The 24,689-nt window shown below is 45.8% G+C and overlaps 1 pseudogene; it reads left to right on the top strand.

Moving 5' to 3' along the window:
• Positions 1–17,685: 17,685 nt before the first annotated feature.
• Positions 17,686–18,519, top strand: LOC141072610 (ribose-phosphate pyrophosphokinase 2 pseudogene; annotated as a pseudogene).
• The last annotated feature ends 6,170 nt before the right edge of the window (positions 18,520–24,689 follow it).

Here is a 24,689-nt window from a genome sequence, read left to right as displayed (position 1 = left end):
CCATGAAGGATGTAAGGTGTCAAGAGGTAACTGCCAATAGCAAAGGAAAAAGTTGTTTTCTTAGGTCATTGCATTTCACTTCAGCTGAAACACACCACACCAGCAGAAAAAGCCATAAGCCAAGCAATGGAGCTCACTTCCATCTGCCACTGAGGACATTCCCGGGGCTGACCAGCTACTGTCGAGAATGGATTCCCTCTGCATCACAAATGATACAGCCTCTCCTTGATGTGTTGTCATTGTGGTATAACAAAGGACAGCCATGCCAACTGACCCCGGAAGCAAAAGAGGGGTTCAAGAACCTGAAGGAGGCCATTCTCTCAGCCTCGGCTCTAGGAATCCCAAATTATGACCTCCACCTCCATTTGTATTGTCATGAATTGAGGGGGGCATGCTAAGGGTATACTGTATTTTTAACATGGCTACTTGCCAATGTGCAAGAGACACCAATCCCTAATGTAGATCCAGAGTTTTATGTAGATGTGTCACAGGATTTACCAAGATGAAGTGCCTTATACAGGTGGTGCAAAGTAAAGCTTTACCTTCTGGGATGTCTGCTCGGGGAAGCTGAATTGAAAGCACTCGCTGAGGCATGTACAATGGAGGAGCATTTACTGATAGCGCCACGCATTCGGCATTTTCCATGATTGCAGTCCCTTATAGAGGAGCAGAAAGTTTGTTGGTGCCTCCGGTAAGCCCATTAAAAATGCAGAATTGGTGGCTCAGCTTCTCAGAGCATTGGAGCTGCCTAAAAAAAGTTGCTGTAGTGAAAGTGCAAGCTCACACTAAAGAGCGCACTAAGGAAGCTGAAGGTAATTACCGAGCTGATATTGCAGCCAAGGCTGCTGCTTTGTTCCCTCTTCCCGCAGGAACATACACTGCACAGGTGTCGGGGGAGGTGGATCTTCAATTACTCCAGAGCCTGCAAGACCAGGCCTCTGCGCCAGAAAAGGAAGAATGGCAAAGGCACGCAGGTGCGAAAGAAGAGAATGGATTGTGGAGAGCGGACGGTAGGTATTGCTTGCCCAGGGCATTGTTCCCTATAGTGTGCTCCCTCTCCCACGGATTAACACATCAATCCAAAAATGGAACGGTAAGCCAGGTAAAAGCAAGTTGGGTCGCACCAGGGTTCCATTATGCTGCTGCAAAATTCAGTCCAAGTTCTCTTAAGAACCTCAACTTTTGAACCAGGTCACGCTGACATATGAAAAGTTCTGGAATGTTCGCCCACATTTTATTATGTAATCTATCTCCTGTCTCAGGATGTGTTTGACAACCAATTGTATAACTTATATTTTTGCCAGATTATTATGTAAACACCTCTTCATCTAGCCAATTGTTACGAAATGTTACGGAATTGTCCATTTTTGTCCATTTCCTCTTCTGATGGGCTATAAAGGACTTAACCTGCCCCCCAATAAACAGGAGATTTACGTGATAGACAAGAACCTGTGTCTCTCGTTTTATTTCTCCCAATCCTAGGTACCTAGGCAAGAGCTCCACCTGAGCTCTACCTGAGGAGACATAGAAATCTCTTCTCTGACATGACCAAGAAAGATGGCTCATTAAGGCCATGTATTGACTATCGTTCCCTTAACAAACTCACTGTTAAATATCAGTATCCTTTACCCCTGATTTCTGATTTATTTTCCAGAGTTAAAAGTGCCTGCTGGTTTACGAAGCTTGACCTCAGGGGGGAGTATAATCTTATTCACATCAAGCATGGGGATGAATGGAAGACGGCGTTTAATACTCCGGAGGGACATTTTGAGTACCTGGTGATGCCTTTTGGGCTCACTAATGCCCCTTCTGTCTTCCAGTGCTTCATGAACGATATTTTCCGAGATTTTGTGGATAAGTTTTTGATCATCTATCTGGATGATATTTTGATCTTTTCTAGTGATTGGGATTCCCATGTGGAACATGTCCGGACTGTGTTCCGGATTTTGAGGGAGAATTCCCTGTATGTTAAGGGATCGAAATGTCTCTTTGGTGTACAGAGGATTTCATTTTTGGGATTTATTTTGTCTCCGTCGACTACTGAAATGGACCCGGCCAAGGTACAGGCCATTTATGATTGGGTTCAGCCCACTTCTTTGAAGGCTCTCCAGAAGTTTTTGGGTTTTGCTATTTTCTATCGTAAGTTTGTATGTAATTTTTCTGGTATTGTCCAACCACTGACTGATCTGACCAAGAAGGGTGCTAATGTGCTGATTTGGTTTCCTGAGGCTATCTTGGCATTTCAGGAGCTTAAGCGGAGATTCACTTCTGCTCCGGTTTTACGGCAACCTGATGTCTCACTTCCATTTCAGGTAGAGGTAGATGCTTCTGAGATTGGTGCAGGAGCTGTTTTGTCCCAAAAAGATCCGGTGACTTCTAAAATGAATCCCTGTGCCTTCTTTTCTCGAAAATTCTCCCCATCTGAACGTAATTATGACATGGGGAATCGGGAAATGTTGGCCATGAAGTGGGCATTTGAAGAGTGGAGACATTGGTTGGAGGGAGCTAGACATCAAGTTGTGGTCCTCACCGACCACAAGAATCTGATTTATCTTGAATCGGCCAAACGCTTGAATCCTAGACAGGCTAGGTGGGCCTTGTTTTTCACATGTTTTAATTTTGTGGTCTCTTTTCTTCCGGGCACTAAGAATGTTAAGGCAGACGTCCTTTCTAGGTGTTTCTTTGCGGATTCTCTTATTGTGACCGAGCCTACTGCCATTCTTGGTGAGGGGGTAGTTCTTTCCGCCATCTCGCCCGATTTGAGATGTGCCCTGGAGGAATTTCAGGAGGACAAACCTGAGCATTGCCCTATGGGAAAATTGTATGCTCCTGACCAGTGGAGGAAGATATTAATGTCTGAAATTCATTGCTCCGTGTTGGCTGGTCATCCAGGTATTTTTGGTACCAGAGATTTGGTGAGTCGGTCTTTTTGGTGGCCTGCCTTATCTCGTGATGTCAGGAATTTTGTGCAGTCCTGTGGGACTTGTTCTCGGTTTAAACTCTGTTCTCGTTCTTGTGGGTTGTTGATGCCCCTGCCGGTGCCCAAGAGGCCATGGACCCATATCTCAATGGATTTTATTTCTGATCTTCCTGTCTCTCAGAGAATGACTGTTATCTGGGTGATTTGTGATAGATTTTCTAAGATGGTCCATCTTGTACCACTCCCAAAGTTGCCATCTTCCGCTGAGTTGGTGCCCTTGTGTTTACAACAGGTGGTTCGGTTACATGGGATTCCTGAGAACATTGTGTCCGATAGAGGGGTCCAGTTTGTTTCCAGATTCTGGAAAGCCTTTTGTTCCAATCTGGGAATTCAGTTATCCTTCTCCTCCGCGTTTCATTCCCAGACCAATGGGCAGACCGAGAGAACAAACCAGACCTTGGAGTCTTATTTAAGATGTTTTATATCTTCTGATCAGGATGATTGGGTCTCATTTTTGCCCTTGGCCGAATTCGCGTTGAACAATAGAGCTAGTTCTGCCACTTTGATGTCATCTTCTTGAGAGTTGGTGCCCTTGTTTTTACAACAGGTGGTTCGGTTGCATGGGATTCCTGAGAACATTGTGTCGGACAGAGGAGTCCAGTTTGTTTCCAGATTTTGGAGAACTTTTTGTTCCAATCTGGGAATTCAGTTATCTTTCTCCTCTGCATTTCATCCTCAGACCAATGGGCAGACTGAGAGAACAAACCAGACTTTGGAGTCCTATTTGAGATGTTTTATATCTGCTGATCAGGATGACTGGGTCTCATTTTTGCCCTTGGCCGAATTCGCTCTAAACAATAGAGCTAGTTCTGCCACTTTGATGTCGCCCTTTTTCTGTAATTTTGGGTTTCATCCTCAATTTTCTTCAGGGCAAGTGGAATCTTCGACCTGCCCAAGTGTGGACACTGTGGTAGAGAGAATGCAGCAGATTTGGGACCAAGTGGTGAATAAGTTGTCCCTCTCTCAGGAAAAGGCCCAGTGATTTTCCAACCGGCATAGGACCATTGGTCCCCGATTTAAAGTGGGTGATATGGTTTGGTTGTCGTCAAAGAATATTCCCATGAAGGTGGCTTCTCCTAAGTTCAAGCCAAGATTCATTGGACCTTTATAAGACTTTGGAGATTCATAATCCTGTTTCTTTTCAATTGGCTCTTCATTACGTTTAAGATCCATAACGTGTTTCATAAATCTCTGTTGAAGAGGTTTGTGTAGCCAGTAGTTCCTATGGCGGCACCTCCTGACCCTGTATTGGCTAAAGGCAATGTGGAATAGGAGGTAGAAAAAAATATTGGATTCTCGTTTGGCTAGATGGAGACTCCAGTACTTGGTCAAATGGACGGGTTATGGACAGGAGTAGAGTTGAGCGACTTTAGTCGGATCGGGTTTCATGAAACAAAATTCGTTTCAGATGAAACTGGTCCGACTAGGGCAAAAAAGGTCGGAGTTTCGTCGGAAACCCGACCCCAATGCAAGTCAATGGGAAATAAAAGTCGGCATTGAGCGGATGACATTCATTACTGTATGAAGTAATATATGGGGCCCATTATACTGTATGAAGTAATATATGAGGCCCATAATACTGTGTGAAGTAATATATGGGGCACATAATACTGTATGAAGTAATATATGGGGCCCATTATACTGTATGAAGTAATATATGGGGCCCATTATACTGTATGAAGTAATATATGGGGCCCATTATACTGTATGAAGTAATATATGGGGTCCATTATACTGTATGAAGTAATAAATGGGGCCCATTATACTGTATGAAGTAATATATGGGGCCCATTATACTGTATGCAATAATATATGGTGCCCATTGTGCTGTATGATGTAATATATGGTGCCCATTACGCTGTATGAAGTAATATATGGGGCCCATTATACTGTATGAAGTAATATATGGTGCCCATTATACTGTATGCAGTAATATATGGTGCTCATTGTGCTGTATGATGTAATATATGGTGCCCATTATGCTGTATGAAGTAATATATGGTGCCCATTATACTGTATGCAGTAATATATGGTGCCCATTGTGCTGTATGATGTAATATATGGTGCCCATTATGCTGTATGAAGTAATATATGGGGCCCATTATACTGTATGAAGTAATATATGGGGCCCATTATACTGTATAGAGTATTATATGGGGCCCATAATACTGTATGAAGTAATATATGGGGCACATAATACTGTATGAAGTAATATATGGGGCCCATTGTACTGTATGCAGTAATATATGGTGCCCATTATACTGTATGAAGTAATATACTGTGCCATTATACTGTATGCAGTAATATATGGGAACCATTATGCTGTATGAAGTAATATATTGGGCCCATTATACTGTATGAAGTAATATATGGGGCCCATTATACTGTATGAAGTAATATATGGGGCCCATTATACTGTATGAAGTAAAATATGGGGCCCATTATACTGTGTGAAGTAATATATGGGGCACATAATACTGTATGAAGTAATATATGGGGCCCATTATACTGTATGAAGTAATATATGGGGCCCATTATACTGTATGAAGTAATATACTGTGCCCATTATACTGTATGCAGTAATATATGGGAACCATTATGCTGTATGAAGTAATATATTGGGCCCATTATACTGTATGAAGTAATATATGGGGCCCATTATACTGTATGAAGTAAAATATGGGGCCCATTATACTGTGTGAAGTAATATATGGGGCACATAATACTGTATGAAGTAATATATGGGGCCCATTATACTGTATGAAGTAATATATGGGGCCCATTATACTGTATGAAGTAATATATGGGGCCCATTATGCTGTATGAAGTAATATATGGGGCCCATTATACTGTATGAAGTAATATATGGGGCCCATTATACTGTATGAAGTAATATATGGGGCCCATTATGCTGTATGAAGTAATATATGGGGCCCATTGTACTGTATGCAGTAATATATGGTGCCCATTATACTGTATGAAGTAATATACTGTGCCCATTATACTGTATGCAGTAATATATGGGAACCATTATGCTGTATGAAGTAATATATTGGGCCCATTATACTGTATGAAGTAATATATGGGGCCCATTATACTGTATGAAGTAATATATGGGGCCCATTATACTGTATGAAGTAAAATATGGGGCCCATTATACTGTGTGAAGTAATATATGGGGCACATAATACTGTATGAAGTAATATATGGGGCCCATTATACTGTATGAAGTAATATATGGGGCCCATTATACTGTATGAAGTAATATATGGGGCCCATTATGCTGTATGAAGTAATATATGGGGCACATAATACTGTATGAAGTAATATATGGGGCCCATTATACTGTATGAAGTAATATATGGGGCCCATTATACTGTATGAAGTAATATGTGGGGCCCATTATGCTGTATGAAGTAATATATGGGGCCCATTGTACTGTATGCAGTAATATATGGTGCCCATTATACTGTATGAAGTAATATATTGGGCCCATTATACTGTATGAAGTAATATATGGGGCCCATTATACTGTATGAAGTAATATATGGGGCCCATTATACTGTATGAAGTAAAATATGGGGCCCATTATACAGTGTGAAGTAATATATGGGGCACATAATACTGTATGAAGTAATATATGTTGCCCATTATACTGTATGAAGTAATATATGAAGCTCATTATACTGTATGGAGCATTATATGGGGCCATTATACTGTATGAAGTAATATATGAGGCCCATTATACTGTATGAAGTAATATATGGGGCCCATTATACTGTATGAAGTAATATGTGGGGCCCATTATGCTGTATGAAGTAATATATGGGGCCCATTATACTGTATGAAGTAATATGTGGGGCCCATTATGCTGTATGCAGTTATATATGAGGCCTATTATACTGTATGAAGTAATATATGGGGCCCAATATACTGTATGAAGTAATATATGGTGCCCATTATGCTGTATGAAGTAATATATGGGGCCCATTATGCTGTATGAAGTAATATATGGGGCCCATTATACAGTATGTAGTAATATATGGGGCCCATTATACTGTATGAAGTAATATATGTTGCCCATTATACTGTATGAAGTAATATATGGGGCTCATTATACTGTATGGAGCAATATATGGGGCCCATTATACTGTATGAAGTAATATATGATGCCCATTATGCTGTATGAAGTAATATATGGTGCCCATTATGCTGTATGAAGTAATATATGGGGCCCATTATACAGTATGCAGTAATATATGGGGCCCATTATACTGTATGAAGTAATATATGGGGCACATAATACTGTATGAAGTAATATATGTTGCCCATTATACTGTATGAAGTAATATATGAAGCTCATTATACTGTATGGAGCATTATATGGGGCCATTATACTGTATGAAGTAATTTATTTTGGCACATAATACTGTATGTCGTATTATGTGGGGATAGGGGATGACTTTCTGTTTGTTGTGGATCTGACTATTGGGACCCCCATGATCCTGGGAAACGTAGCTTTGAAGAGAATGGGCCATGTAAATGGAGCTGTGGTCAATCATACGCACTGTGACGCCATTCACATATGGCTTTTCTAATACAGTAACTCCTATAAGAGAGTGATGAGGGGACGACAAAGTATAGCTGAAATTCACTGATCGGGGTGAGGAGTGTTATAGTTTGTGGGCTGGTGGGGTTTGTGTGGCAGGGCTGCATTTTTGTCCCAGGCCGGCCCTGTGCCAGGCCTACCATGGCCATTAATGACCCTTGTTCTGGATACTTCTGTGTTGCTCTTGTATGTGCGTGTGATGGCGCTGACATCCTTCTGCCTGACACCTGTTTTTTTTCTATTTATCTAAATCAAAATGTCCACTACTGTACTCAGTTTTACAGGATAGATATGAGAGGCTAGGTTCACCCCTGGAGCAATGAGTTCTGTGTTCCCATGGTAGCCCTCCCCGGAATTACATAAAGGGGGGGTCTCATGGGAACATGGACCCTAGCCAGGTTATTTTAGTTCCTGTGGTATTTTTTTACATCAAAATGGCGGTTAGCTGTGTCTCCAAGGTCAAAGGTCGCCTGAGGGGGGGGCTGGGGAGACATGAGCCGGTTTGTACTGGATTTTTCCAGTGGTTCTGGCGCCTTTTTCCTTTAATTTCATTGGCCAGTTCATAAACGAGCGGGATGTTTTTGTGTATAAATATATCGGCGTTCTGTCAGTTTTCCTCATTCAGCTTGAAGAAGAAAGAAGTTCCTGCCCTCCCTCCCCGGAGTGAGTTATTGTCGTGATGTTTATTCAAGGGAAATCGCCCAGCTCTCTGGGTGGGTTGGTGGATGAGTTATATTTTCAGAAGTATGGTTTTAATTTATTTAAGTTATTATGGTTACCAGTTACCCTGAATTAAACACCACGGCCATTGTTTTCCACATAAAATTACTGTGTCTGTGTATTATTTATTTGAGCATCGGGTTCTGTGTTCCCATGACAATCATCACATAAATCAGCAGATACAGGAGGATCGGGGGTCCGGGTACTGAGGGGACACGAGAGGGGGACGGTGACAGTTACATGTATTCTACGGTCTGGCCATCAATGTAATAAATAGGGGGGCCATGAGAGGGGGATGGTGACAGTTATATATATGTGTAAGGGGGTGGCGTTGCTATGGAACGTAGAGACAAGCTGCCACTTTAAGAGACAGCACCCCCTTGGTTAAAGTAGTGGGACATTCTGCACTTCCCTACTGTAGAGACTGTTTTGGTCTCTTCTGCCAGCACTGGAGAGGAGAGGGGCTGCTTTTCTGTTTGTGAGGAGAGAGCCGAGATTTCTGCAGGAACGACACGTGCCTGAGCTGTGAAGGAAAGACTTTGTAAACTCTTCTGTGGAAAACAAGGCGGCTTTCCTATGTTGCCGTGAGCAGCCACGAAGAAAACACAACAAAGGAATCCAGAGGAGGGAATCCACCGTTTCTAGGAGCATCACTGGACCTGCACACAAGGGAAAGACCACGTTGCACAGAGCTTCCAGGAAGAAGTGCGCACCATCTTGCAAAGCTGCAGGCCCCCGGGAATGGACTGAGATACTAATGCTACTGTGAGTGTTAACCTCTTCTGTGCACATGCTAGGGTTTAGGATAAGCTGCAATAGATAGAGCACGGCAGCCGTGTGGCCAGGTTAGCAAAGGCCAGATAGGTTATAGCTAGTGTAGCATCATACATTACTTTACTGTGCTGTCTGTTATGAATGGGTCACCGAGGAAGATAGCAGGAACAGGCTAAGCCACAGAAAACCAGAGAGGTTGGTAACTAAGCAGATTGCAGACCCCTGATCCTATCCACACAACTAGCAGTAGCCATGGAGCGTACCTACGATGATCCTAGACGCCTCAGCACAGCTGAGAGCTAACTAAGCCTAAAGCAAGAAAGCGGAAATCTAAACTGCCCCAGAGCAGACCCCAAAGGAATAGACAGCCCCCAAACATGTATTGTCGGTGAGACAAGATGAAAACACAAACGCAGGCAGAAAAATACACTGAGCAAATGATGGGGCCCACACTGACTAGACAGGACAGGAAAGGAAAGACTGTCTGCAATCACGCAAAAAACCCTGCAAAAAGTCCAGCACTTCTGATGCACAAAAAACACTGAAGTCGCACAACTTGGCCCCCACTATATGAGGACTCTGGTATATTCTGAAAGCAAAGCAAAAAGAGACCAATACAACAGGGCACAAAACAAACTGGCACAAGCAGTAACATATGGGCGGTGATTCAGCACAGCCCCAGCAGGAGCTAGCTGACCTGCATAAAGCAGAGATAGACAAAACCAGATCAAATGCAAACAGAATAGCAAATGAACCACTTAGCTGAACCATGCAGGGAAAGAGCAGGAGACATCAGACCTCAGAAGGCACAGGAAGAAAATCACCAGCAGGGATAGAGGGAGTCAGCTGTCTTAAATCCCAATCAGAAACCCCAGATCTCCAATCGTCTTCCTCATTATCAGGTAGCAAGCCTCTGTCAATCAGATCAGCTCCACTACCTACAGTAACCACCAGAGGGCGCCCAGAAAGAGAACTCGCAACCCCTCTGTCAATCTGACCAGCTTCACTACCTTCAGTAATCACCAGGGGGAAGCCAGAGAGAGAATTCACAACAGTTGTCTTGCCAGTTGGATAAATACACTGAGCTGTGATAGTTGGTGCTCCGTGCTGTTTGATGGTCCAGCTAGAGAATATTATCCTTGTAAATTGTCTATTTTCATTGCATACCCTTGTTTCTGCATTTTCCTAAACACTGCACTCCTTGCCTGTAAATAAATTAACACTTTGCTGCTTGCACCTCATCTTGTGTACCCTAGTCTCCCTGCATTGTGGTGGTCCCCCCGGCCATCGCTTCAAGTGGCGCCGCGAGCAGGGTTACTGTCACCAAGATGCAAGCAGCAGGCGGCAACAGTGAGAGTTCTAGTGTTAGTAGGGATGCTGTGGGCTTTGGTGGAACCCCTGCAAGGACACTCCGTATGGGCACCATATTTAGTGTGCTTCCAAAATTTGCTGGCAATAATATGCCCCTGTCTGATTGGGTGTCCTGGCTGCAAAGCACCCTGAAGATTTATAACATCAGCACAGACCTTGAAGTGGACATTGCGTTGACTGCCTTGGAGGGAGAGGCCCGTAAGAACGTCTGTCTACAGCTGGAACTCACCAGTAGTACCCTGAAGGAGCTAGTGAAATTCTTGGAAGAGATCTACAGCGAGACTGCTAGTACGGGACACCTTCGCGTCAAATTTTTCTTTAGACTACAGTGGGAAGAAGAAGGGATCTCCCAGTATGCGACAGCACTGCAAGAAGTGTTGGCAGAAGTGCAGAGGAAAGAGACGGATGGGCTCGGTGGCATGGGCTCCAAAGACCGGACACTCCGGGAACAATTCATTCTGGGACTCCACAACACATCCTTGAGGAGAGCACTGTCAGAATGGGTCCGTGCAGATCTGGCTCTTTCATTTCGGCAAATCCTGGCAGAAGCAGTGTCCCGAACCAAGGAAGACAGCTACGCATCTGGGGTGATGCGTGTCCTGGGTGCCAATACCATAGGGGACCCAAACCATCAGGAGCTGGTCCAGGTGGTGCAAGACTTGCAGCGGTCTCTTGTCAGTATGGAAGACAAATTAACCCAGATGGAGCAAAGAATGGGAGAACAACAGTATGACCCATCGTACTCATATAACCACTCTTCGGCCAGACCCATAAGGGATCAGTTGGTGCAGATCCCCTCCCGTCAGACATCGGAGGCACGAAGACAGCCTCAGGGTGCCCCTCGGCAAAGAGGAGGCTTCCAATGCTGGGAATGTGGAGGACAAGGGCACCTTGCCAGAGACTGCTGGAATTATGCTCAAAGCCAGCCACAGCCACCGCTAAACTACCAACCCCCGCAGTAACCCGGCACTCTGTGGGGGAGGCAAGAAGAGAGGCCGTTCCTTATCATAATGAACATTTGATTGCTGGGAGTTCTATCTTGCGTGCCGAATTTGAGGGTGTTCCAGTGGATTGCTTGACAGATACAGGGTCACAAGTGATGATGCCAGAATCATATTTCAAACAGCATTTTCAGGCCCTGGCCAAGCCAGAGAAGGAGAAATTGATCCGGTTGTTTGCTGCCAATCAACAACAGATCCCGGTCACAGGAGTTGTGTGGATGAATATTTGAATCTGTGGGCAAGAAGTGGGAAAGAAAGGGATCCTGCTAGTCCTTGAGCCCATCAAAGAAGATGTGCTTGTAGTACTGGTAATGAATATCCTATGAGAACTCGATCAGATAATGTTTACCAAATGGGGCCTGTTATGAATGGGTCACCGAAGAGAAAAAAAACAACACACGCTAAGTCTCAGAAAACCAGAGAGGTTGGTAACTATGCAGATTGCAGATCCCTGATCTTAACACACAACTAGCAGCAGTCGTGGAGCGTGCCTACGATGGTCCTGGACGCCTCGTCACAACCAGAGAGCTAAATAAGCCTAAAGTAAGAAAAGAGGAAAACTAACTCCCTCAGAGCAGACCCCAAAGGAAAGACAGCCCCCCACATGTATTGACGGTGAAGCAAGATGAAAACACAAACAAAGGCAGAAAAATAGGCTGAGCAAACGATGGGGCCAAACTAACTTGAAAGGACAGGAAAGGAAAGATACTGTCTGCAATCTACCAAAAACCCTACCCAAAATAATGTCCAACACTTCTGATAGCAAAATTAACCCTGAAGTTACTAGACTTCTCCCACTATATCAGCACTCTGAAATATTCTGAGACAGAGCAAAAAAGAGGCCAATCTAATAAAGGACAAAAAAGCAAATTGGCAAATAGAGATAAATAAGAGTGGAAGTTCAACACAGCCCAGCCGGGCTGGCTGACCACAAAAAAACTGAGTTGACCAACTAGAGCAAGTGTGAACATTAGCAAAAACAAACTTAACTTGAGAAGACTGGAGCAGAGCTGAAGTCCAAGACCTGAGAAGCAGACTGAATCACCAGCACCCGGATAGGGCGTCGGCTGTCTTATAACCAGTCTGATACTCCAGAGATCCAATCATTATCCTCCTCGTCAGGTGGCAGACCATTACCAATTAAACCAACCTCACTACCTCTTGTCACCACCAGAGGGAGAACGGAAGGAGAACTCCCAGCTAGTGGAGCAGAAAATAAGCTCATAACAGGGGACCCTGTTATTGGGAATCCTACTCAAGAAGCCTTTCAGCGATTGATCCGCATCTGTGGGACGCAGAAGTGTGCCATCTTATCAGACTGTAGGGTTCATCAGGGCCCCAGGGAAAGAGTCTGTAATCCTGCCTCCTGAGCGAGAAAGTATATTGCACCTTCCAGTGGGGACTCATCGCAACCTTGATGGGCTGGAAGTGATTGTTCAGCCTGTGGCAGGCGGAGGAGAGGACCAAAAAGTCGTGATAACTCGTACAATAGCGGTGGTCCAGCGAGGACACGTGCCCATAATAGCTTTGAACATAGGCCCCAGGGAGGTCACCTTGCCATGAGGGACAGATTTGGCCTGGGTGTACCTACACAAGAGTGAAGTGGTGAGTCAAGGAGATGTCTTTATCCCCGATAGAAGTTATGGGGTGGACTCTGGCAGTCGTGGCAGGGCCCGAAGAGACTCCAACCCCGGAGAGGAATGGGCGGGTCATCCTGGATCAAATGGAAGTGGAAGTGAAGGCCCTAGGCCCTGAGTGTGTGCAGGCGATAGAAGCTATGCTGTGGGAAAATCAGGCTGCATTCACTCGTCACGCCGAAGATTTTGGCTGTACAGAAGCGATCACACACCGACCAGGGACGTTCGTCCAATTCAAGAACGATACTGGCAAATCCCACCCAAGATGTATCAAGAGTAGTGTTGAGCTTTCCGATACCGCAAGTATCGGGTATTGGCCGATATTTGCCGTATCGGAAATCCGATACCGATTCCGATATTTTTTTTTTATATCGGATACCGGAATCGGAAGTCCCAAATTGAACAGAGCCACTTTTGTGGCTCTGATCGGCTGCCGAAATGACGTCATCATGATGCGCGGTTTGTGCGCATCATGATGCGCTGTCACTTCGGGCCTTCCGGGTGGTCTGTACCGGCCTGCCGGGGGGCTGTGCAGGCTCTGGGGGGGTCGGTGCCGGCCTGCCGGGGGGCTGTGCAGGCTCCGGGGGGTCGGTGCCGGCCTGCCGGGGGGCTGTGCAGGCTCCGGGGGGTCGGTGCCGGCCTGCCGGGGGGCTGTGCAGGCTCCGGGGGTCTGTGCAGGCATCGTCCGATGGGACTACAAGTCCCATCGGGCGATGCCTGCTACCATGACGGTGATTGACACATTTGCCAATGATGGGAAAGTAGTAGTCCCATCATCCGGCCTATGTGTTGAATGAAAAAAAAAAAATTACATACATGCTACATACTACATACATACTACATAAGAAAACAAAAAGCAAGAAACACAAATATCCTGAACTAAAAGTAAAAAATATACTGCAGATAATGCATAAAGGTAATAATAATAATAATAAGGGTATTTAATAAACATAATTTTGATCAAAATAATGTACAAGCCATCCCGCCACGTCACGGCAACCCTTGTGGGACAGTCCCTACTCTAGTATTTAAAACCTTTTCACTTGCCAAGTGGCATTATTTTGATCAAAAATATGTTTACTAAATACCCTTATTATTATTATTATTACCTTTATGCATTATTTGCAGTATATTTTTTACTTTTAGTTCAGGATATTTGTGTTTCTTGCTTTTTGTTTTCTCTGGTTAATGGTCATGTGTTAATATGCACTTACATTGTGCTTACACATTAACTTACTTTTCTCAGTTCAGATTTGTCTTTTATTCATTTCATTGTGCATTCAGTGCATATATGGGTGTGACCGCCCTCTTTCTGAGCTGGGAAAGCCATCCAGTCTGGCCTACACTGTTACTAGTGGTTCAGCCACTAGTATGTAGCATGTATGTAGCATGTATGTAGCATGTATGTAGTATGTATGTAGCATGTATGTAGCATGTATGTAGCATGTATGTAGTATGTAGCATGTATGTAGCATGTAGTATGTATGTAGTATGTAGCATGTATGTAGCATGTAGTATGTATGTAGCATGTATGTAGTATGCAGCATGTATGTAGTATGTAGCATGTATGTAGTATGTATGTAGCATGTATGTAGTATGCAGCATGTATGTAGTATGTAGCATGTATGTAGCATGTATGTAGCATGTAGTATGTATGTAGCATGTATGTAGTATGTAGCATGTATGTAGCATGTATGTAGTATGCAGCATGTATGTAGCATGTATGTAGTATGCAGCATGTATGTAGCATGTATGTAGTATGCAGCATGTATGTAGCATGTATGTAGTATGTAGCATGTATGTAGCATGTATGTAGCATGTATGTAGTATGTAGCATGTATGTAGCATGTATGTAGCATGTATGTAGTATGCAGCATGTATGTAGCATGTATGTAGCATGTATGTACAGTAGTATGTAGCATGTATGTAGCATGTATGTAGCATGTATGTAGCATGTATGTAGTATGCAGCATGTATGTAGTATGTAGCATGTATGTAGTATGTATGTAGCATGTATGTAGCATGTATGTAGTATGTATGTACAGTAGTATGTAGCATGTATGTAGTATGTATGTATCATGTATGTAGCATGTATGTAGCATGTATGTAGTATGTATGTAGCATGTATGTAGTATGCAGCATGTATGTAGCATGTATTTAGTATGCAGCATGTATGTAGCATGTATGTAGTATGTAGCATGTATGTAGCATGTATGTAGTATGCAGCATGTATGTAGCATGTATTTAGTATGCAGCATGTATGTAGCATGTATGTAGTATGTAGCATGTATGTAGCATGTATGTAGTATGCAGCATGTATGTAGCATGTAGCATGTATGTAGCATGTATGTACAGTAGTATGTAGCATGTATGTAGTATGTATGTAGCATGTATTTATGTAGTATGTATGTAATTTTTTTTTTTTACATTCAACACATTAGCCGGATGATGGGACTACTACTGTCCCATCATTGGCAAATGTGTCAATCACCGTCATGGTAGCAGGCATCGCCCGATGGGACTTGTAGTCCCATCGGACGATGCCTGCACAGACCCCTGGAGCCTGAACAGCCCCCCGGCAGGCCGGCACAGCCCCCCGGCAGGCCGGCACAGACCACCGGAGCTGGCACAGACCCCCGGGGAGTCGGCACAGACACCCGGCAGGCCGGCAAAGCCCCCCGGCAGGCCGGCACCGACCCCCGGAAGGCCCGTACAGCCCCTCGAAAGGCTGTACGTGGGAAAAAAAGGGTATTTCTAATTCCGATACCGGAAGTCCCATAGACTTCAATGGGACTTCCGGTATCGGAATCGGCGATACCGATACTTTTTTTTTAAGATCGGCCGATCCATTCAACTCTAATCAAGAGGTAAAGACATTACTCAGGCAGATGCTGGATTCAGGAGTAGGGCAGAGTAGTCAAAGCCCCTGGGTGGCCCCGGTGGTGCTTGTCAAGAAGAAGGATGGGACCAGCCGGTTCTGTGTCGATTACAGGAAACTCAATGCTTGCACTGTGCGAGACTCATACCCGTTACCCCACATAAAGGAATCCTTGACAGCATTGGGGAAGGCCAAGTACTTCTCCACCTTGGACCTAGCAAGTGGATACTGGCAAGTAGCCGTGGCAGAAAAAGACAAGGAAAAAAATGCCTTCATCCTCCCTAAGGGATTGTTTGAGTTTAACCGGATGCCCTTTGGGCTCTCCAATGCTCCGGGCACATTTCAACGGCTGATGGAAAAGTGTTTAGGAGACTTAAACTTTGAGGCTACCCTGATCTACCTGGATGACATCATTGTGTTCTCTGCCTCGTTCGAAGACCATCTTGCCTGGCTTGGACAGGTACCTGGAAGACTGCGGGCTCATATTCTGAAAGTGAAGCCAAAGAAATGCCACCTCTTCAAGAGAGAGATTGAGTACCTATGCCACATAGTGTCACAAGACGAGGTTCTACCCTCACCGGGAAAAGTGGCTGCTATCCAGAACTGGCCAGTCCCTCTAACAGTGAGGGAACTCCAGGCCTTCCTTTGGCTTGCTGGGTACTACCAACGGTTTGTCAAAGATTTTGCAAAGGTGGTGGGTCCCCTGAATGAGCTGCTGAGGGGGACCGCCGGAGTGCCGAAGACCCAGTGCATCTCTTGGGACCAGAGGCGAGATGAGGCCTTCCATGCTATAAAGAATGCTCTTACTTCAGCCCCGATTTTGTCTTACGCAGATTTCGATCAACCATTCCTGTTGTACACAGACGGTAGCCTTCATGGACTCGGTGCAGTACTTTCCCAAACACAGGATGGACATGAGTCAACGGGTATACTAGAAGGTCCCTGTGAGACAGCGAAAGAAACCCCCACATTTACAGCTCTTTCCGGTTAGAGCTCCTGGGCCTGGTGTGGGCCATGACAGAGAAGTTTGCAGGCTTCCTGGCAGGTACCAAGATTCAAGTTCGAACGGACAATAACCCCCTGGCCCACCTTGAGAATACTAAACTGGTCGCCTTGGAACAACGGTGGGTGGCTCGCCTGGCCAAGTTTGACTTTACCATCCGTTATCGCTCTGCCACTGAAAATGCAAATGCTGACGGCGTGTCGTGAGTGACGGTGGAAACACCAGTGGGGGATCTCGATGAACAACTCAAAGAGGAAGAAACCCCACACTTCCGTAAGTTCAAGACTCCAGTGGTTGCTGTCCAGTCAAGTAGGGAGGCCTGCGCGCTACACCGATCTCTGGGGAGAACCAATGAAGAATGGGGACATGTTCAAGACGAAGACGAAGGGCTGAGACAGATGAAATGCTGGGTAGCGCAGAAGTGGAAGCCAGGCAAACAAGAGAGGGATAGTCTGGACACTGAGATGAAGAGTGTCTTACACCAGTGGGATAGGCTGGACGTGTGAGAATCGGTGCTATATTGCAAGAGACAACAGCCGAAAGACACTGAAGTAAGGTGGCAGATGGTCATCCCAGGAGGAATGTGTCACGCACGGTGAGGGAAAACCAAGTGTAACATAAAGGGAAATGGGGAAGGGGGCCCAGACATTAAGGAAGGGATTTGGAGACCCCTAGGCTAGATCTAATCTCTAGCCCAGGAGCCCTGCTCTGGGCTCTGCATTCACCTTGCAGTGTCCCTGCACACAAGGACCATGCCGAATATCGTGCTGTTCAGCGGCAGCTCTCACCAGGATCTCTCCCAGAAAGTCGCAGACCGACTGGGGCTGGAGCTGGGCCAGGTGGTCACCAAGAAGTTCAGCAACCAGGAGACCAGTGTAGAGATAGGGGCGCGTGTGCGAGGCGAGGATGTCTATATCATACAGAGTGGCTGCGGTGAAATCAATGACAACCTTATGGAACTGCTCATCATGATTAATGCCTGCAATATTGCATCTTCATTGCGAGTTACAGCTGTGATTCTATGTTTTCCATATGCTCGACAGGACAAAAAAGACAAGAGCCGTGCACCTATATCTGCCAAGCTGGTGGCAAACATGCTTTCTGTTGCTGGAGCGGATCACATCATCACCATGGATCTCCATGCCTCTCAGATACAGGGTTTCTTTGACATTCCTGTAGATAACCTGTACGCTGAACCTGCAGTACTCCAGTGGGTTAGAGAGAATATCCCTGAATGGAAAAATAGTATTATTGTGTCCCCTGACGCTGGGGGCGCCAAGAGGGTAACTTCAATTGCTGACTGACTTAATGTTGAATTTGCACTAATCCACAAAGAGCGGAAGAAAGCCAATGAGGTAGACAGGATGGTGTTGGTTGTAGATGTAAAAGACCAGATTGCTATTCTAGTGGATGATATGGCGGACACATGTGGCACGATATGCCATGCCGCTGACAACTGTGTTCTTTCCCTTGTAAAAGGTTACTTTCTGCCAGTGCCACACGAGTTTATGCACATGGCATATTCTCTGGACCTGCAATTTCTTAGATCTAATCTCTCCCTAGAACTCCTACCAAGTCCCTATATTGGTTCCTCACCAATCGCCGAGCCGGAGCCTGAGGCCCTGAACCTCCCTGGGGCCTAGTCCTGAATAGGGAACGGGAGGGAGATGCGCGCTAGGCAGTCTCCGCTAAACAAAAGATGGTAAGGTGAGACAAACAGGGGAACACTTAGCTGAATCGCCAGATATGGATACCAGAAGAGGGATTCCAGTCACCAAACTGGATCACTCTGAGAAGGTCAAACACTTGCATGCAGAAGTGGCAATGAAGCTATTACCCGCACTGGGTCACAGCTGAGCCTCTAACTAAATAGATCCAAACTTCTCAGGGCAGGAGGAGGTCGACGCTGGGTCCTAGAGGCAGATTGTTCAGGGAGCAGTCTGTATGGACAGGCGCTCAGACCTTCTGAGGTCTGATGCAGGATGATAGCCTGTCACCTCCGAAGCACTCGTGACAGAATGGCCCAGCAAGTGGCTAAAGAAGCCCATGAATTTGGAGCCCACTTCGGGTTGACAACGACCTACCAGTAGTTATAGCGGTACATGTACTGCCCCGGTTGGAGTCCGTGGTAGAAATCTGCCGGCAGTGTCGGGTATGTGACCTCTTTAAGAGTACTGAACAAAGGGCACCCATCCAGACCATATGCACTAAGGAACCGCTGGAAGTCTTGATGATTGACTATCTCCTTGTGGGACACTCAGCCTGGGGGCCACAGTACTGTTTAGTGATGACTGATCATTTCTCCAAGCTCGCGGTAGTCACCCCGACTAGAGATCAGACTGCCGAGTTGGCGGGCGCGGGCCATTTGTCCAGACTGCATCCACTCTGACCAATGTGCATGTTTCCAAGGCAAGGTGATGGAAGAACTTTATCTTTTGTATGGCATCGAGCGGTCCCGTACCACCCCTTACCACCCTCAAGGCAACGGAGCATGTGAACAATTCAACTGAACCTTGCTGCAAATGCTGAGAACATTGGAAGAGGACAAGAAGGCATGCTGGCCAGACTACCTGCCAGAGTTGGTCTGGACCTACAACAATCGGGTCCATTCCCCCACGGGTTACACCCCATATCTGCTGCTGTTTGGAAGAGCTGGACGAGAGATCATTGAGTTGAAGTTAGAACAGCCAGAAGAGCTGATGGAGCAAACTGTCACTTCTTGGTTGAAAGAACATTGGCAACGATTGAAAACAATACGGCGGTTGGTGGATCAGTAGCTACAGGAGAAAGAACATACGGGCCGTAAACAGATTCAGGAGATATCGCTCCGTCCTGGGGACCGAATATTAGTCAGAGAGAAACGTCCCAGGGGTAAGCTAAGCGAGAGATGGGAAATACAGCCTTACAAAGTAATCGAGCGAGTGTATGCTGACGGCCCAGTCTACAAGGTGCAGGATGAGAATGGGGCATCTGCCCCTAGAGTGCTCTACGGAAATATGCTGCGGCCATGCCGGTCAAAGGCGCGCCCTGTACCAGTGCCGCTTGAGGGTGATGCTCCATCTCCTGAACCTGTCTTGCCTGCTGGTGAAATCAATGATGAATGGTGGATTGGCCCTTACACAGTGGGGGGCCCTCAGCCGGACAGAGATGGTAATCTTCTGGAGGTACCCCTGCCGCCACATGACGATGAGTCAAGACAAGAGCCTACTACAACTCCTGCAGCAAGTATTCCTCTGGAAGATAGTCAAGACATCCGGAGAGCCCAGAGGTCTACTACAGGGGTTCCACCAGCCCGATACATAGAGCAGTGCTTTCTGTCTGCTTCTCCGCTTGTGTTTTCTCCCCTATAGGTGCTGTTTTGCATTGCAAGTGTCTCTATCCCACTGCAACCTTGATGCTGTGATGGTCAAGGACGACCATCTTTAAGTAGGGAGGCATGAAAGGGGGTGGTGTTGCTATGGACCGTAGAGACAAGCTGCCAATTTAAAAGACAGCACCCCCTTGATTAGAGAAGTGGGACATTCTGCGCTTCCCTGCTGTAAAGACTGTTTTGGACTCTTCTGCCAGCACTGGAGAGGGACGAAGATGCTTTTCTGTGTGTGAGGAGAGAGCTGAGATTTCTGCAGGAACGACACTTGCCTGAGCTGTGAAGGAAAGACATTGTAAACTCTTCTGTGGAAAACAAGGTGGCTTTCCCATGTTGCCGTGAGGAGCCAAGAAGAAAAGACAACAAAGGAATCCAAAGGAGGGAATCCACCGTTTCTAGGAGCATCACTGGACCTGCACACAAGAAAAAGATCACGCTGCACAGAGCTTCCAGGAAGAAGTGCGCACCATTTTGCAAAGCTGCAGGCCCCTGGGAATGGACTTAGATACCAACGCTACAGTGAGTGTTAACCTCTTCTGTGCACAAGCTAGGGTTTAGGATAAGCTGCCTGCAATAGATAGAGCACGGCAGCCGTGTGGCCAGGTTAGCAAAGGCCAGATAGGTTATAGTTAATGTTTCATCATACATTACTTTACTGTGTTGTCTTGCCAGTTGGATAAATACACTGAGCTGTGATAGTTGGTGCTCCATGCAATTTGACGGCCCAGCTAGAGAATATTATCCTTGTAAATTGTCTGTTTCCATTGCATACCCCTGTTTCTGCATTTTCCTAAACACTGCATTCCTTGCCTGTAACTAAATTAACCCTTTGCTGCTTGCACCTCATCTTGTGTACCGTAGTCTCCCTGCATTGTGGTGGTCCCCCAGCCATCGCTTCATATGTAATGTATGGTCCGGCCATCAATGTAATAAATAGGGAAGACACGAGAGGGGGATGGTGACAGTTACATGTACTGTACGGTCTGGTCATCTATGTAATGAATAGGGAGGATACGAGAGGGGGATGGTGACAGTTACAAGTCCTGTACGGTCCAGTCATCAATATAATAAATAGGGAGGACACGAGAGGGGGATGGTGACAGTTACTTGTGTAAGGGAAGTCCATCTGTGCCCTGGCCTCCACTTACATGAAAACAGCATTCTTTCACCAGCATACCTGTGTCTTCTCTCACTGCGCTATCAGGGATACCACTGTGGTGTTGAAGTTTTTCTGCAATTGGTTTCACAAGAATTGAGACACAGTCTGGTTCAAATGCAACAAGTGACTCGGCAGCACATTCTTGTAAGTTACCACAACAACAGCAAGTTCCATGCAGTTCTCATCCTGTTCTTTCCCTGTACTCAGTTACACATCCTCCAGTACATTATGGGGTAATAGCGCCTTAGGCGGTACCGCAGTGTTCTCCCTGTTTAGACTTGCTGTGCTTGGGGATTCTCTGGCCCGTTTCGCCCCGCTCCTGAGAGCATCGGTCCAAGCAACTATGTGCCACATGTTGAACAATCTGTGCCCTGTACTTTCCTGGATCACTTCCTTTCTCCATCTATGAACTGCTGCAATCCTGCTACGTGACACCATACTTCTGTCCTATAGAATCTGAATGGCTAAGCTTCCCTTCTTCTTAAATGTTGTGTGACTGCTGTGGTGTCCTGGGCTTAGAGCCTGTTATGAATGAGTCACCGGAGGAGGGAAAAACAAAAATGCAAGCTAAGTCCAGAAAACCGGAGAGGTTGATAGCTAGTGGATTGCAGACCCCTGATCCTATTCACAACAACGAACAGTAGCCGTGGAGTGTTCCTACAGTGGTCCTAGACGCCTCTTTACAGCCGGAGAACTAAATAAGCCTAAAGAACGAAAGGGAAAATCTAAACTGCCCCAGAGCAGACCCCAAAGCAATAGACAGCCCCTAACATGTATTGTCGGTGAAAACAGATGAAAACACAAACACAGACAGAAAGACAGGCAGAGCAAACGATGGGGCCCAACTAACTAGATAGGAGAGGACAGAAAAGATGCTGGCTGCAATCCACAAAAACCCTGCCAAAAATGTCCCAACACGTCTGATAGGAAAAACGGCCCTGAAGTCACTAGACTTCAAAATCCCTATATCAGCACTCTGATATATTCTGAAGATAGAGCAAAAGAGATTTAACCGATCAGGGACAAAAATGGAAATTCAGCAGAGCCCCAGTCGGGGCTCGCAGAACACAAAACTAAGCAAATCAGACAAAATCTCATGGAACAATAACAGAGCAAAACTTAGCTTTAGAAGACAGGAACTGAACTGGAGGCCAGAGCTCAGAGCAGAGAAATCACCAGCAACCCTACAGGGCGTCGGCTGCCTTATACTCAGAGATTCCGGATGTCCAATCGCAATCCACCTGTTCAGGTGACAGGTTTCTCCCATCCAAATCAGTTTCACCACCTCTTTTCACCAGCAGATGGAGTTCATCGGACATCAAAGGTGAATGAGAAAATGAGCTCACAACAGTACCTCCCCCTTGAGGAGGGGTCACCGAACCCTCATCCACGCCACCAGGCCGATCAGGATGGGCCCGATGAAAAGCACGAACCAATCTTTCGGCATGAATATCAGATGCAGAGACCCAAGAATTATCCTCCTGGCCATAACCCTTCCACTTAACCAAATACTGGAGTTTCCGTCTAGCCAGACGAGAAACCAGTATCTTCTCAACCTCATATTCCACATTACCTTCAACCAATACAGGGTCAGGAGGTGCCACCACAGGAACTACTGGTTCAACAAACCTCTTCAACAGAGACTTATGAAACACGTTATGGATCTTAAATGTAACAGGAAGAGCCAATCGAAAAGAGACCGGAATCTCCAAAATCTTGTAAGGTCCAATAAATCTAGGTTTAAACTTTGGAGAAGCCACCTTCATAGAGATATTCTTTGATGACAACCAAACCATATCACCCACCTTAAACCAGGGACCAATGGTCCTATGCCGGTTGGAGAGAGAGACAACTTTTTTCCTGTGAGAGAGACAACTTATCCACCACTTGGTCCCAAATCTGGTGCATTCTCTCCACCACAGTGTCAACACCTGGGCAGGCAGAAGACTCCAGCTGCCCTGAAGAGAATCGAGGATGAAACCCAAAGTTACAAAAAAAAGGTGACATCAAAGTGGCAGAACTAGCTCTATTATTTAAAGCAAATTCGGCCAAGGGCAAAAATGAGACCCAATCATCCTGATCAGCAGAGATAATACATCTCAAATAAGACTCCAAAGTCTGGTTTGTTCTTTCCGTCTGCCCATTGGTCTGAGGGTGAAACGCAGAGGAGAAGGACAACTGAATTCCCAGCTTGGAACAAAAAGTCCTCCAAAATCTAGAGACAAACTGAACTCCTCTGTCAGATACAATGTTCTCAGGAATCCCATGCAAGCGAACCACCTGTTGCAAAAACAAGGGCACCAACTCTGAGGAAGATGGCAACTTAGGGAGTGGTACAAGATCGACCATCTTAGAGAATTTATCACAAATCACCCAGATAAGTCATTCTCTGAGAGACAGGCAGATGAGAAATAAAATCCATTGAAATATGGGTCCATGGCCTCCTGGGCACCAGCAAAGGCATCAACAGCCCACTAGAGCGAGAACAAGGTTTAGACCGGGAGCAAGTCCCACAGGACTGCACAAAATTCCTGACATCACGAGATAAGGCGGGCCACCAAAAAGACCGACTCACCAAATCTCTAGTACCAAAAACACCTGGATGACCAGCCAATGCGGAGCAATGAACTTCAGACATTACTCTCTTCCTCCACTGGTCAGGAACATACAATTTTCCAATGGGACAACGCTCAGGTTTGTCCTCCTGAAACTCTTCCAGAGCACGTCTCAAATCGGGCGAGATGGCAGAAAGAACTACCCCCTCACCTAAGATGGTAGCAGGCTTGGTCACAATAGGAGAATCAGCAAAGAAACTCCTAGAGAGGGCATCTGCCTTGACATTCTTAGTTCCCGGAAGAAAAGAGACCACAAAATCAAAACGTGTAAAAAACAAGGCCCACCTAGCCTGTCTAGGATTCAAGTGTTAGGCCTACTCAAGGTAAACCAAATTCTTGTGGTCATTGAGGACCACGACTTGATATCTAGCTCCCTCCAACCAATGTCTCCACTCCTCAAATGCCCATTTCATGGCTAACAGTTCCCGATTCCCCACATCATAGTTGCGTTCAGATGGGGAGAACTTTCAGGAAAAGAAAGCACAGGGATTCATTTTAGATATTACCGGATCGTTTTGGGACAAAACAGCTCCTGCACCAATCTCAGAAGCGTCCACCTCTACCTGAAACGGGAG

This window comes from Dendrobates tinctorius, unplaced genomic scaffold (genome assembly GCF_039654945.1).
Source record: "Dendrobates tinctorius isolate UK_male_01 unplaced genomic scaffold, ASM3965494v1 ptg000279l, whole genome shotgun sequence".
Classification (NCBI taxonomy): domain Eukaryota; kingdom Metazoa; phylum Chordata; class Amphibia; order Anura; family Dendrobatidae; genus Dendrobates; species Dendrobates tinctorius.
This window is presented reverse-complemented; position numbering and strand designations above follow the sequence as displayed.